Consider the following 16,892-nt stretch of genomic DNA (forward strand, 5'->3'; position numbering starts at 1 on the left):
GAAAGAACAGTGAGAGACAAAGAAAGAACAGTGAGAGACAGAGAAAGAACAGAGAGAGAAAGAAAGAGGGGAAAGAAAGAAAGAGAACAGAGAGAGACAGAGAAAGAACAGAGAGAGAAAGAAAGAAGTAAAGAAAAGAAAGAAAGAACAGAGAGAAAGAGAGGAAAGAAAAAGAAAGAAAGAGGGGAAGAAAGAACAGAGAGAGAAAAAAGAAAGATTAGAGAGAGAAAGAAAATGAGGGAAAGACAGAACAGAGAATGAAAGAACAGAGAAAGAAAGAAAAAGAGAGAAAGAAATAAAGAAAGATTCTACAAAGATACTATAGCAGCGCGGCTCCCATTGTATGCCCACCTGAGCCTCCCGGTGCAGGACCTATCATGATCCGCTCACATGGCCAACATCCCTGATTCCAAGGCGATCCTGCTGTCTGCGCTGTCGGAGGAGGACACGGTGATGGATCTGAAGCATTCCTAGTTCTGTCACAATCTCCTCAAGAAATTATCTCATTTCCGGTCAGCTTCCAGCACATCACTTCAGGTGGAACGTCATGTGTGTGTTTTAAAATGCTCCTCGGGGCTCCGCCGTGTACTCCTGTGTCCGTGGGAAAAGCCCACTTTGTATGCTCCTTACACACTTGGCTCCGCTCCGTACATCCCGTACACACACGGCTCCACTCCGTCCACCTCGTACACACACGGCTCCACTCCGTCCACCTCGTACACGCGCAGCTCCTCTCCGTACACCTCGTACACACGGCTCCTCTCCGTACACCTCGTACACACGGCTCCACTCCGTACACACGGCTCCTCTCCGTACACGTCGTACACACGGCTCTGCTCCGTACACCTCGTACACCCACGGCTCCGCTCCGTACACCTCGTACACACTGCTCTGCTCCGTACACCTCGTACACATACGGCTCCGCTCCGTACACCTCGTACACCCACGGCACGGCTCCGCTCCGTACACCTCGTACACACACGGCTCCGCTCCGTACACCTCATACACACACAGCTCTGCTACATCCACACTGTAAATCCTGACCCCACACATACTTACCTCAACCAGCACCATGACAACAGTAAAGCAGAGTCTTGCAGACGGTAGAGGCAAGGCTGAGCGCACAGGACCTGTGATGAGGTCACAGGAGGGGCGGAGTCAGGGGTGACATGATCGGGGGTCTGGACTAAGGCTCCTGATCATGTGACCCCCTGACTCCTCCCCTCTTGTGACCTCATCACAGGTCCTGCGAACAGAGCGAGCAGGCAAGCGAGTGCGACGCTGTGAGTGGCTGCGGGGGGGAGGGGGTCTCATGCTAAGGCGAGGATGGGGTGCGTGGGGGAGGCGTGGCGGCTTTTCTCCCTGCAGTGCTGGAGGAACTTGGAAACTATCACCGCCGTGCCCGCAGAGGGCCGGCGGCAGGAGCAACAGTGGCCGCAGCCGCTGGCAAGCAGCCAGATGATCGGGCGGCGGCCCAGCGGGAAAATGCCCGGTTGGTTATATTGCCAATCCGGGCCTGTTGATCACATCAGATTTCCCCACATGCCATATATACCGAGTTGTACTACCCTCGCCATTTAGGGCGTTTTAACTGAAGAATGGGCTACAATTCCTTTGGAAACAATTCACACCTTGTATGAATCCATACCTCGGAGAATTGAGGCTGTAATCGCCGCAAAAGGTGGACCTACACCATATTAAACTAACTTTTGTTGATGTTTCCAGGTGTTTCCATTATTTTGTCCAACCCCTGTATGTAGTCTCTGGGGTCCGACCGCTGGGACCTTCATGATCCTGAGATACGGCTCTCTGAAGAAGTCGATCATGCGCACTGCAGCGGCATTCACACATGGCTCTTCAAATAACGCTTTTAAGAGGAGTGTTGAAGGGCACGACAAAATATAGCAAAATCCACTGATCGGGTGTGGGGGGAGTGTTATAGTATGTGGGCTGGTGGGGTTTGTGTGGCAGGGCTGCTTTTTTGTCCCAGTCCGACCCTGCATCACGTCTGTGCGCCCTCTGTCTGAGCAGTCACAGTGCAGAGAGCCATAAGACACTGATGGTGAGAAGTCCAGAGCAGAGCAGCAACCAGCGAGGAGAGATATTTCTTTTTTTGATGTTTGGAGTAATATATGGGGACCATCATACATTGGAGCATCATATATGGGGCCAATTATATATGGAGCATTATATGGGGCCATTATATAAGGAGCATTATATGGGACCCATTATACACTGGAGCATCATATATGGGGCTCATTATACACTGGAGCATCATATATGGGGCCCATTATATATGGAGCACTATATGGGGCCCCTAATACACTGGAGCATCATAGATGAGTGTATTTGTATTAGTTCGGATCAGAATAGAGGCTATATATTAATATTTCCAGAACGAGTGGGATAATAATTCATAAAACCCCCATCAGGTTACAGTAGGGCTGAGTAACAATACATACTGTTCTCTCTGCGCGCATTCTCCTATATCTGACTAGTCAGTGCCCTCTCTAATAATTCCTTTGAAGTAAGGGGAGGTTTTTATGCCTAATTGTTGGAATCACTGTCACATTTTGAGAGTCTGATGTCACATAAAGTGACTAGAAATTTGTCTAAAACCCAGAATACCCATATAAAATTTATTTAACATTGTCAGTCTCTTAACTACAGCCTTTAAGGAGGGAAACATCCAGGATCAGAGTTTGCTCCCATCCCGGCTGTGGCAGTAGGACATCAGCTCTATGTTCCAGATCACACTGCGGAGTACAAGGAAAGCTCGGGAGCACATGCAAATCCTTTACTTGACTCTTGAGCAAGGGTGTACTTTTCTCTGGACAAAATGCAAAACTACACAAAATAAAAAACCCTAAAAACAGTAATACTTCATTAGTTCAAAATTAAAATTTGGCAATACAGGTTTTACACTCCCAATTCTAAAGTAGGTGCCGTATCGCACACTGCTAGGTTTCGTAGTGGGGAATCCAAGACAATGCAAACTAAATATATGGAGTTAAGGAAACTGTCGCTATATTCTCCCTTCAACAAATTTCCTACCTTGCCACGGAGGTTGGCGCCGTAATATATCCGAAGTGGTGCCCCCGCTCACTGTCGGATGTCCCCTTTATGCCCTATTATACACCCTACCACCAAGAAAGTGCAAGTTAAACACATGCAAAAATTCCCAAGAATTTAAAATCAATGACAGAATGAAGATAGCACAAGAATATTGCACTTTCCTGGGGCCAATGGACCAAGTCCAATAGATACAGTATCAGCCACCTATGCTCAAATGATAATACACAACCGTATAGCATCTAAGGGGAGCAGCTCCCAATCACATATTTCCAGGGTTATATGTAACATACATGCTCAATAATTATATATATATTATTAACAATGGTACTTATCCCATCACGAAACACTGTCCCAACGCGTTTCTCCCCACTGGTTGTTGGGGTTCATCAGGGAACTTCAGGTGATCCAGAATTCAAAATTCTTAGAGAGGTACCATCAATGTGGGATTTCCTATGGCTGCTGGGTTGGTATTATGATCCAATGTAGCCGAAATCAATATGGCCACTCCTGCTTTCTTCTCATTTTGGGAGTCTAAGTATACTGTGGGATAGAGGCGCTTAGCACAATTACAGTTTCCATTAAGCTTTAAATGGGTTTCTGCGTCTGCTTGTTGGGTTCGTAACTCGTTTATAACCAGACGTCTTTTAGTGTTGGAATTTGCACCCTTAACATTTAGTGATAAGAGATTAACCATTATCTAAATCTTGATGATGATTGGCGTATGAAGTTTTACCTAAAATGCTGTGATACTGTTATCCTATCTGAGAGTTGATGGCATTCTGGTGAGGGATCGCTTTTCTAGAAGTTCTTATCTTACTATTAAGATACAGAAGAGATTGGGGAAGACTAAAGGTCCTGTCACACTTGGCGATGTACCAGCGATCCCGACCAGCGATATGACGCGGTCAGGATCGCTGGTACATCGCTAAGTGGTCGCTAGTGAGCTGCCACACAGGCAGATCTCACCAGCGACATCGCAGGGGTCGGGGGTCACTACTTACCTGTCACACTAGGCGATCCTGCGTCCTCCCGCCCGGCTCCACGCTCGTCGCTCGTCTCTCCACAGGAAGCGCCGCAGGAAGCTGACGACGAGAAACAGTCCAGCCTGTTCTCACGCGATCAGCGATAAGCAGCGGGGGAGCCGGTCGGAGGTAAGTATCAGACAGCGATATCGCTAGCAATATCGCTATAACGTCACAAGTTATAGCGATATTGCTAGCGATATCGCTAAGTGTGACAGGCCCTTAACCCCTTTCTGCCATGAGACGTACTATCCCGTCCATGTGCCCTGGGACTTAATTCCCAAGGACGGGATAGTACGTCTAATGCGATCAGCGGCGCCCACGTGGTGAGCGCCGCTGATCGCGGCCGGGTGTCAGCTGATTATCACAGCTGACACCCGGCACAATGTGTCAGGGGCGGTCACGGACCGCCGCCGACACGTTAACCCCTTGTACACCGCGATCAAACACGATCGCGGTGTACCGGGGGTTAAAGGGAAGCATCGGCAGGGAGGGGGCTCCCTCCGTGCTTCCCTGAGCCCCCCACGGCAGCGCAATGTGCAGCGCTGCGGCGGGGGGCTCTTTCCCTACAGGCCCCCGGATCCAAGATGGCGACGGGGGCCTTCGGGGGCCTGTAGGGAGCTGACTTCCTCAATGCCTGCAAAGCGCAGGCATGAGGAAGCCTTCTGCACTGCCTGTGACAGATTGCTGATCTGTCACAGTGATCTGTGATGTGACAGATCAGTGATCTGTCACAGGACAGTGATGTCCCACCTGGGACTATGTAATAAAATTAAAAAAAAAAAAAAAAAAGTGTAAAAATAATTTTAAAAAAATCGCTAAATAAATTAGTAAAAAAAAAAAAAAATATTCCCCAATAAATTCATTTTTTGAAAATAAAAAAAAAACAAAACAATAAAAGTACACATATTTGGTATTGCCGCGTCCGTAGCGACACACCCTATAAAACTGTCCCATTAGTTAACCCCTTTAGCGAACCCCTTAAAAAATAAAAATAAAAAACGAAGCAAAAAATAATGATTTATTATCATACCACCGAACAAAAAGTGCAATAACGCGCGATCAAAAAGACTAATATAAATATCCATGGTACCGCTGAAAACGTCATGTTGTCCCGCAATAAACGAGCCGCCATACAGCATCATCCGCAAAAAAATAAAAAAGTTATAGCTCGCAGAATAAAGCGATGCAAAAATAATTATTTTTTATATAAAATTGTTTTCATTGCAAAAAACCGACAAAACATAAAAAAAGACCTAAATGAGGTATCGCTGTAACCGTACTGACCCGAAGAATAAAACCGCTTTATCAATTTTACCGCAAACGCACCACCCCAAAAGAAATTCATGAAACGCTGGTTTTTGTTCATTCTGCGTCCCAAAAATCGGAATAAAAAGCGATCAAAAGATGTCACGTGCCCGAAAATGGTACCAATAAAAACGTCAAATCGTCCCGCAAAGAATAAGACCTCACATGACTCGGTGGGTCAAAATATGGAAAAATTATAGCTCTCAATATGTGGTGATGCAAAAACTATTTTTACAATAAAAAGCGTCTTTTAGCGTGCGACAGCTGCCAAACATAAAAACCGCCATAAATAGTAAATCAAACCCCCCGTTATCACCCCCTTAGTTAGGGAAAAATAATAAAATTATAAAAAGTATTTATTTCCATTTTCCCATTAGGGTTAGGGCTAGGGTTAGGGCTAGGACTAGGGTTAGGGCCAGGGTTAGGGCTAGGGTTAGGGCTCAGGTTAGGGTTAGGGGTGTGTTGGGGTTAGGGTTGGAGTTATAATTGGGGGGGTTTCCACTGTTTGGGCACATCAGGGGCTCTCCAAATGCAACATGGCGTCTGATCTCAATTCCAGCCAATTCTGCGTTGAAAAAGTCAAATGGTGCTCCTTCCCTTCCAAGCTCTGCCATGCGCCCAAACAGTGTTTTACCCCCACATATAGGGTATCAGCATACTCAGGACAAATTGCAAAACAACTTTTGGGGTCCAATTTCTCCTGTTACCCTTAGGAAAATAAAAAATTGGGGCAAAAATATTTTTTTTGTGGAAAAAAATGATTTTTTTATTTTCACGCCCAGGCGTTATAAACTTCTGTGAAGCACTTGGGGGTTCAAAGTGCTCACCACACATCTAGATAAGTTCCGTGGGGGGTCTAGTTTCCAAAATAGGGTCACTTGTGGGGAGTTAGTTTAGGGGCTCTCCAAAGGTAACATGACACCCGCAGACCAATCCATCAAAGTCTGCATTCCAAAACGTCACTACTTCCCTTCCGAGCCCTGACGTGTGCCCATACAGTAGTTTTCTCTCACATATGAGGTATCAGCGTACTCAGGACAAATTGGACAACAACTTTTGGGGTCCAATTTCTCCTGTTACCCTTGGGAAAATAAAAAAATTGGAGACTAATTGATCATGTTTGTGGAAAAAATACGATTTTTTTATTTTCATGCCTGGGCATTATATACTTCTGTGAAGCCCTTGGGGGTTCAAAGTTCTCACCACACATCTAGATAAGTTCCTTAGGGGGTCTAGTTTCCACAATGGGGTCATTTGTGGGGGGTTTCCACTGTTTACGTACATTAGGGGCTCTCCAAAGGCAACATGACACCCGCAGACCATTCCATCAAAGTCTGCATTCCAAAACGTCAATACTTCCCTTCCGAGCCCCGACGTGTGCCCATACAGTAGTTTTCTCCCACATATGGGGTGTCAGCGTACTCAGGACAAATTGGACAACAACTTTTGGGGTCCAATTTCTCCTTGTACCCTTGGGAAAATGAACAAAATTGGTGACTAAAAGATCAAGTTTGTGGAAAAAATACGATTTTTGTATTTTCACGCACGGGCATTATAAACTTCTGTGAAGCACTGGGGGGTTCAAAGTGCTCACCACACATCTAGATAAGTTCCTTGGGGGGTCTAGTTTCCAAAATGGTGTCATTTGTGGGGGGTTTCTACTGTTTTGGTACATCAGGGGCTTTCCAAACGCGACATGGTGTCCGATCTCAATTCCAGCCAAAAACGTCAAATGGCGCTGCTTCCCTTCCGAGCTCTGCCATGCGCCCAAATAGTCATTTACACCCACATATGTGGTATCAGCGCACTCAGGACAAATTGCTCAATAACTTTTAGGGACCTATTACCCTTGGAAAAATAAAAATTGGGGGTGAAAAGATCATTTTTGTGGAAAAAATATGATTTTTTAATTGTACCGCTGTACGTTATAAACTTCTGTGAAGCCCTTGTGGGTTCAAAGTTCTCACCACATATCTAGATAAGTTCCTTGGGGGGTCTAGTTTCCAAAATGGGGTCATTAGGGGGGGTTTCCACTGTTTAGGTACATCAGGGGCTCTCCAAACACGACATGGCGTCCGATCTGAATTCCAGCCAATTTTGCATTGAAAAAGTCAAACGGCGCTCCTTCCCTTCTGAGCTCTGCCATGCGCCGAAACAGTGGTTTCCCCCCACATATCAGGTATCGGCGTACTCAGGACAAATTGTACAATAACTTTTGCAGTCCAATTTCTCCTGTTACCCTTGGTAAATTAAAAAAAATTGAACCTTAAGTATTTTTTTAGTGAAAAAAAGTTAAATGTTCATTAAATTCCTGTGACGCACCTAAAGGGTTAATAAACTTCTTGAATGTGGTTTTGAGCACCTTAAGGGGTGCAGTTTTTAGAATGGTGTCACTTTTGTGTATTTTCTATCATATAGACCCCTCAAAGTGGCTTCAAATGTGATGTGGTCCGTAAAAATAAAATGGTGTTGCAAAAATGAGAAATCGCTGGTCAACTTTTAACCCTTATAACTTCCTAACAAAAAAAAATTTTGGTTTCAAAATTGTGCTGATGTAAAGTAAACATGTGGGAAATGTTAGTTATCAAGTTTTTTGTGTGCTATATCTCTGTGATTTAAGGGCATAAAAATTCAAAGTTGGAAAATTGCGAAATTTTCAAAATTTTCGCCAAATTTCCGTTTTTTTCACAAATAAACGCAAGTTATTTGAATGAAATTTTACCACTAACATGAAGTACAATATGTCACGAGAAAACAATGTCAGAATCACCGGTATCCATGGAAGCGTTTCAGAGTTATTACCTCATAAAGGGACAGTGGTCAGAATTGTGAAAATCGGCCTGGTCATTAACGTGCAAACCACCCTTGGGGCTTAAGGGGTTAAAACATAACATACACTAAAACATAACAAACAGATATACATCAATAATATCACCATTAGGGAAGGGGAAAAAAAGGAGGGAAAAAATTAAGTGCCGTATTAAGGGGAGGTGAGGTGTCATGAAGTAGAGCAGAAATCAGAGAGGAGGGGAATCACATTGTCCAATAATGAGATTAAAATAGTGTATGAGAGAAGATAAATGTACGTTAACTTAAAGCATTCCTATGCTAAAAATCGCAGTCAGAAATCCAACACTGGTGAACAAGAGAAACGATTATATAGGTGAAGGATCATGTCACCAATGTCCTGAGATTAAGTAAAAGCACAATTCCTCAGCTCGGGTCAGGCTGTGTTGCTTCTCGTGGTGAGGAACAGTTTTTCCTGGATGCTACTTGTTGCCAGATCGGTGAAGGTGCGGTAAAAGGAAGTTCCAACTCCCAATCTCGTAGACGAGGAGGTGGAATGTCCAATTCAGTGCAAAAAGTTACCAGATCTTTGGGTGAGCGTAGAGTCACTAGTCGCCCATTTTTCATATCTGTAAATGGCAAATGGGAAGTTCCACCTAGATTGGAAGTTTTTATTCCTCACGGCAAGAAGGAGGAATCTTAGGAGTCTTCTTTAATCTAGGAGAGATTGGGGTATAGCTGAATAAGAGTTCCTTTAAATTAGATCTTGTGGAACGTATGAGCTTTGGACAATATGGACTATTTTAATTGAAAGTCGTGGACACAGCAGATTATATCCCGTGGTTGAGATTGACAGCCCTTGCTGTGGAGGGCTCTGTGTGCTCTGTCCATCTTTAATTTATGAGAGGTAGGTTGGTCCAGGATGGAATTGAATAACGATTCAAGTTGAGCATAAAGTGTCAGTGTACAGGTAACTCAGTGATCACCAGTGAGTTTATACACAGGAGCTCTGTATATAGCATCAATGTACAGGCAATACAGTGATCACCAGTGATTTTATACACAGGAGCTCTGTATATTGTTATGAACGGATCACCGAGGAGGATGGCAGGAACAGGCTAAGCCACCAGGAAACCAGAGAGGTTGGTAACTCAGCGAATTGCAGACCTCTGATCCTAACAACACAACTAGCAGTAGCCGTGGAGCGTTCCTACGATGCCCTAGACACCTCGGCACAGCCGGAGAACTAACTAAGCCTAAAGCCAGAAAGGAGAAATCTAAACTGCCCCGGAACAGATCCCCAAAGGAATAGATAGCCCCCAAACATATATTGTCGGTGAGGCAAGATGAGACACAAACATAGGCAGAAAATAGACTGAGCAAATGATGGGGCCCAAACTGTCTAGATAGGACAGGACAGAAAAGACACTGTCTGCAATCACGCAAAAACACTAAAAAATCCAACACATCTGATATACAAAAAACCCAAGGCCACACGACCTCACCCCCGCTAGATCAGCACTCTGGTGTAAACTGGAAGCAAAGCAAAAGATACTAATATAACAGGGGACTGAACAGACTGACACAAGCTGTAACATATGGAGCAGGGCCCAGTGCTGCCCCAGCAGGGAGTACGCTGAACCCTCGCAACAAGGCAGAAAGCAAACAAAGGCACAACCAGATTAGATGCAAAGGATTAGCAAAATAATCACTTAACTGAACTATGCAGATCAGGCAGGAGACAGAAGAACTCAAAATGCACAAGGAGGCAATCACCAGCAACCACTAATGGAAGCCAGCTCATTTATATGCTCCCAGTCAGTAATCCCAGATTGCCAATCATGGTCGTCAGGTGGCAAACTTCCATCAAACTGGCCGGTTCCATTACTCCCAGTAACCACCAGAGAGAGCTCTGGCTGAGAAGTCCGAGCAAGGGAATTCACAACAGTACCCCCCCTTGCGGAGGGGTCACCGAACCCTCATCCATGCCACCAGGCCGATCAGGATGGGCCCGGTGAAAAGCACGAATCAATCTCTTGGCATGAATGTCAAAAGCAGAGACTCAAGAATTATCCTCCTGGCCATAACCTTTCCACTTGACCAAGTACTGAAGTCTCCGTCTAACCAGACGAGAACCCAATATCTTTTCTACCTCATACTCCAAGTTACCCTTAACCAGTACAGAGTCAGGGGGCGCCGCCATATGAACTACTTGGCACACACCAAAGGTTTTTGATGCAGAAAGGTGATTTTTAATTATACAACAGTACATACATACACAGACGGATACCGCGTCCACACTCCACAAACCACTACGGTAAGAGTTTTATGCCTCATATAGACAGATTTTGTGACTTCACGTCACGTTACTGTAGTATTACTCCAGCACTATTCTTTGCCTTCAGCAGTGGGACGGCTTCATGTGCCTCCTCACAGGATTGGTATGTAACTTAGGTAACATAAACCATCTCATCACTTACTAAGTTATATTGGCTATTATAGCACCTTTATCCTCTCCCAGGTCTATCTCACAAAGCCCAGTCACTAAGAATCTCACAGTACAATATATCGGTATGTGTGTTCTTTTCTACGTTGATCTTGTTCTTCATGATTATTTATTACTCTCTGCCAATATCTATCATGTGCGATAATGTGACCGATGTCTCAGCATTTTTTCAAAAGTGTTTACCTAGAAAACCCATATATTGTTGTATATACTTTCTTTTTTAATTGTATTATTTTCATCTTTATTTATATTTCATAGTACATTGATGAAGGTCCTAGACCGAAACGTCTGTGTATGTATGTACTGTTGTATAATTAAAAATCACCTTTCTGCATCAGAAACCTTTGGTGTGTGCCAAGTTTATATACATTTAGTTCACGGATTGGGATCCTACTTGGGCACCACCTACAATTCTCAGGGTTGTGCCAACGGTTTTGTTCCGCCATATGAACTACTGGCTCCACAAACCTTTTCAACAAAGATTTATGAAAAACGTTTTGAATCTTAAACGTAACTGGAAGAGCCAAAAGGAAAGAAACGGGGTTAAGGATTTCCAAAATCCTATAAGGTCCAATAAACCTTGGCTTGAATTTTGGAGATGCAACCTTCATGGGAATATTTTTTGAGGACAACCAAACCATATCACCCACTTTAAAAAGGGGACCAACGGTCCTATGCCGGTTGGAAAACCGTTGGGCCTTTTCCTGAGAGTGGGACAACTTATCCACTACTTAGTCCCAAATCTGCTGCATTCTCTCTACCACAGAATCCACACTTGGGCAGGCAGAAGCTGCCCCGAAGAAAATCGAGGATGAAACCCAAAGTTACAGAAGAAAGGAGACATCAAAGTGGCAGAACTAGCCCTATTGTTTAGCGCGAATTCGGCCGAGGGCAAAAATGAGACACAATCATGCTGATCAGCAGATATGAAACATCTCAAATAGGACTCCAAAGTCTGGTTTGTTCTCTCAGTCTTCACATTGGTCTGAGGATGAAATGCAGAGGAGAAAGACAACTGAATTCCCAGTTTGGAACAGAAAGCTCTCCAAAATCTGGAAACAAACTGGACTCCTCTGTCCAATACAATGTTCTCAGGAATCCCGTGCAAATGAACCACTTGTTGTAAAAACAAGGGCACCAACTCAGAAGAAGATGGCAACTTTGGGAGTGGTACAAGATGGACCATCTTAGAAAGTCTATCACAGATCACCCCAATAACTGTCATTCTCTGAGAGACAGGGAGATCAGAAATAAAATCCATTGAGATGTGGGTCCATGGCCTCCTGGGCACCGGCAGGGGCATCATCAAACCACTAGTACGAGAACAGAGCTTGGACCGAGAACAAGTCCCACAGGACTGCACAAAATTCCTGACATCACGAGATAAGGCAGGCCACCAAAAAGACCGACTCACCAAATCTCTGGTACCAAAGATACCTGGATGACCAACCAAAGCGGAGCAATGAATTTCAAACATTACTCTTCTCCACTAGTCATGGACATACAATTTTCCCATAGGGCATCATTCAGGTTTATCCTCCTGAAATTCCTCCAGGGCACGTCTCAAATCGGGAAAGATGGCGGAAAGAACTACACCCTCATTTAGAATGGTAGTAGGCTCGGTCACATCAAGAGAATCCACAAAGAAACTCCTAGAAAGGGCGTCTGCCTTAATCTTAGTGCCAGGAAGAAAGGAGACCATAAAATTAAAACGCGTGAAAAACAAGGCCTACCTAGCCTGTCTAGGATTCAAGGGCTTGCCAATTGAAGATAAATCAAATTCTTGTGATCGGTGAGGATCACACCTTGATGTCTAGCTCCCTCCAACCAATGTCTCCACTCTTCAAATGCCCATTTCATGGCCAACAATTCCCGATTCCCCACATCATAGTTACGTTCAGATGGAGAAAATTTTTGAGAAAAGAAGGCACAGGGATTCATCTTAGAGGTTACCGGATCTCTTTGAGACAAAACGGCTCCTGCACCAATCTCAGAAGCATCTATCTCCACCTGAAATGTGAGTGAAACATCAGGTTGCTGTAGAACTGGAGCAGAAGTGAATCTCTGCTTAAGCTCCTGAAATGCTGAGACTGCCTCTGGAGACCAATTCACCACATCAGCGCCCTTTTTGGTCAAATCCATCAGAGGTTTAACAATACCAGAAAAATTACTTATAAATTTACGGTAGAAATTAGCAAAACCCAAAAACTTCTGAAGAGCCTTCAGAGAAGTGGGCTGAACCCAATCATAAATGGCCTGTACCTTGGCCGGGTCCATTTCAATAGCAGACGGGGACAAAATGAATCCCAAAAACAAAATCCTCTGTTCACCAAAAAGACATTTCGATTCCTTAACATACAGAGTATTTTCCCTCAAAATCCGGAACACAGTCCGGACATGTTCCACATGAGAATCCCAATTACTGGAAAAAATCAAAATATCATCCAGATAAATGATCAAAAACTTATCCACAAAGTCCCGGAAAATATCTTTCATAAAAGATTGGAAGACGGAAGGGGCATTAGTGAGCCCAAAAGGCATCACCAGGTACTCAAAATGTCCCTCCGGAGTATTAAACGCCGTCTTCCATTCATCCCCGTGCTTGATGCGAACAAGATTATATGTCCCCCTGAGAAATTCCCCGCACTTCAGCAGCGAGCTGCTCAACACGATCGGACAATTGCTCCATTAAAGAAAAAATCCTCCTACGGCGCCAGAGAAAAAGGGGGAAAAATATGTAAAAAATTCTGACTTTTTTTTACAATTCTTTCCTTTTTTAGAGTACCCTAGAGTCTACAGTTTAGGCTGGTGATTCTGTTATGAGCTGGTCACTGAGGAGGATGGCAGGAATAGGCTAGGCCACAAGGAAACCAGAAAGGTTAGTAACTTAGCAGATTGCAGACCCCTAATCCTAACAACACAACTAGCAGTAGCCATGGGGCGTACCTAAGATGATCCTAGACGCCTCGGCACAGCCGGAGGGCTAACTAAGCCTAAAGCAAGAAAGGTGAAATCTAAACTGCCCCGGAGTAGAACCCCAAAGGAATAGATAGCCACCAAACATATATTGTCAGTGAGACAAGATGAGACACAAACAGAGGCAGAAAATAGACTGAGCAAATGATGGGACCCAAACTGTCTAGACAGGACAGGACAGAAAAGACAATGTCTGCAATCATGCAAAAACCCTAAAAAATCCAACACGTCTGATGTACAAAAAAACACTGAGGTCTCACGACCTCTCCCCCACTATATCAGCATTCTGGTGTGAACTGGCAGCAAAGCAAAAGAGACAAATATAACAGGGGACTGAACAAACTGACACAAGCTGTAACACATGGAGCGGGGTCCAGCACTACCCCAGCAGGGAGCCCGCTGAACCCTCACAACAAAGCAGAAAACAGGAAAGGGCAAAACCAGATCAGATGGAAAGGATTAGCAAAAGAATCACTTAAAGGAAAAATGCAGGATCAGGCAGGAAACAGCAGACCTCAAAATGCACAGTGAAAAACAAATCACCAGCAGCAACTGAGGGAAGTCTGCTCACTTATATACTCCCACTCAGTAACCCTTGATTTCCAATCATCGTCGTCAAGTGGCAGACTTCCATCAACCCGGCCAGCTCCACTACCCACAGTAACCAGCAGAGGGAGCCCTGACTCAGAAGTCAGATCAAGAGAATTCACAACACAGGGCCAGTGATGGGGAGAGGGACAATGGTGGGAGTGATGGGGAGAGGGACAATGATGGGAGTGATGGGGAGAGGGCCAGTGATGGGGAGAGGGCCAATGATGGCGGTGATGGGGAGAGGGCCAATGATGGGAGTGATGGGGACAGGGCCAGTGATGGCAGTTATGGGGAGAGGGACATTTATGGGAGTGATGGGGAGAGGGACAATGATGGGAGTGATGGGGAGGAGGAAATGATGGAGGTGGTGGAATGGGCAATTTCTACAAGAAGGGGATCATGATGGGGCATACTTCTGCATGAAGAGGATCATGATGGGGCATATTTCTGCATGAAGGGGATCACGATGGGACATAATTCTACATGAAAAGGGTCATGATGGGGCATATTTCTACATGAAGGGGATCATGATGGGGCATATTTCTGCATGAAAAGGGTCATCATGGGGTATATTTCTACATGAAGGGGATCATGATGGGGCATACTTCTGCTTCAAGGGGATCATGATGGGGCATACTTCTGCATGAGGGGGATCATGAAGGGGCATATTTCTGCATGAAGGGGATCACGACGGGGCATATTTCTGCATGAAGGGGATCATGATGGGGCATATTTCTGCATGAAGGGGATCACGTTGGGGCATATTTCTGCATGAAGGGGATCACGATGGGGCATATTTCTGCATGAAGGGTATCACGATGGGGCATATTTCTGCATGAAGGGGATCACGATGGGACATATTTCTACATGAAGGGGATCACGATGGGGCATATTTCTGCATGAAGGGGATCACGATGGGACATATTTCTCCATGAAAGGGATCACGATGGGACATATTTCTACATGAAGGGTATCACGATGGGACATATTTCTACATGAAGGGGATCACGAAGGGGCATATTTCTGCATGAAGGGGATCACGATGGGGCATATTTCTGCATGAAGGGTATCACGATGGGACATATTTCTACATGAAGGGGATCACGAAGGGGCATATTTCTGCATGAAGGGGATCACGATGGGGCATATTTCTGCATGAAGGCTATCACGATGGGGCATATTTCTGCATGAAGGGGATCACGATGGGACATATTTCTACATGAAGGGGATCACGATGGGGCATATTTCTGCATGAAGGGGATCACGATGGGGCATATTTCTCCATGAAGGGGATCACGATGGGACATATTTCTACATGAAGGGTATTACGATGGGACATATTTCTACATGAAGGGGATGACGATGGGGCATATCGGGGACAGTGATGATAATGTGAGTGCAAACTGTAAAGCGCTGCGAAATATGTTAGCGCTATATAAAAATAAAGATTATTATTATTATTATATTTCTGCATGAAGGGGATCACGATTGGGCATATTTCTCCCTGAAGGGTATCACGATGGGGCATATTTCTCCATGAAGGGGATCATGATGGGGCATTTAGCATGTGTTGGCACTTCGTCATAAATAATTAGGTTTTAGGTTGCAGTTTGGGCACTCGGTCTCAGAAAGGTTCGCCATCACTGTCCTATAGGGTCATGTCCTCAGGTGAGAGGAAAATACAGGCAGCAAGAAGATAAAGTTTCTTAAATTAAAAAGGACTATAAAAATGAGAATAAAAATAAAAATGCCCTCAGAAGAGCTGTACCGTTTATTGACGCAGATATAATTACCTCACAGTTACAAGGTAAAATAGGTCATCTCAAAAAACCCGCAAATAGCAAAAATTGACTTAAAAATCTTAGAAAGTCACACAAATGTATTTAATAATAATAAAAAAAAATTGTTGAAAAGAAAAAATTGTAGTCATGGAGTTTATTTTACCTCAGAGAATCAGTCTCTCACAGGGACAAGCCATTGAAGGACGCCATTTTAACAGTCTGTCATCTTCAAAACGGGATAATTAATCCTAGGAATGTCCGATTAAGACGGGAAATATGTCAAAAGGATCACAAAAACTTCTGTAACCAATTTAAATATAAATGGAAACCAAAAATTTGCAAAAAAGTCGAGTTACGTCGAGTTAGAGGGTTACCTCAGGAGCTCGCACGTTTGCGACCTACATCACCTGCGCCTAAGCCACGCCCCCGGGACAATGACTTTGTAAGTGCTGCAGTACATGTCCGTCTCCCTGCCTTTAAGATCTGGGAGATGCAGCCTTCTGTGACTGCAGTGTGACCCCACTGACATTTTTTAGTTTTGTAAGGGGAAAACCCAATTAAGATGTCTGCGAGGCCTTTCTCCCCCAGACATGAATTATGGCCTGTGACACAATGATGGACAGGTATGGTATATTGTTGGTTTTAATTTTTGTTTTATTACAGGAAAACAAGGGGATTTGGTGGAATTAGGCGTTAGGGGAGTAGAATTGTGTTTAGAATTGGGAGTCCTCAGTGGTTGATACCTTTTAATGGCAAACTGAAAATTCTAAATATTCTTCTATCTACTGGCTAACATGGTACAAATATATATATCTATCCTGTATGTAATTGTGTTTGTTATTTTTA

This window comes from Dendrobates tinctorius, unplaced genomic scaffold, assembly GCF_039654945.1.
Source record: "Dendrobates tinctorius isolate UK_male_01 unplaced genomic scaffold, ASM3965494v1 ptg000020l, whole genome shotgun sequence".
NCBI lineage: Eukaryota > Metazoa > Chordata > Amphibia > Anura > Dendrobatidae > Dendrobates > Dendrobates tinctorius.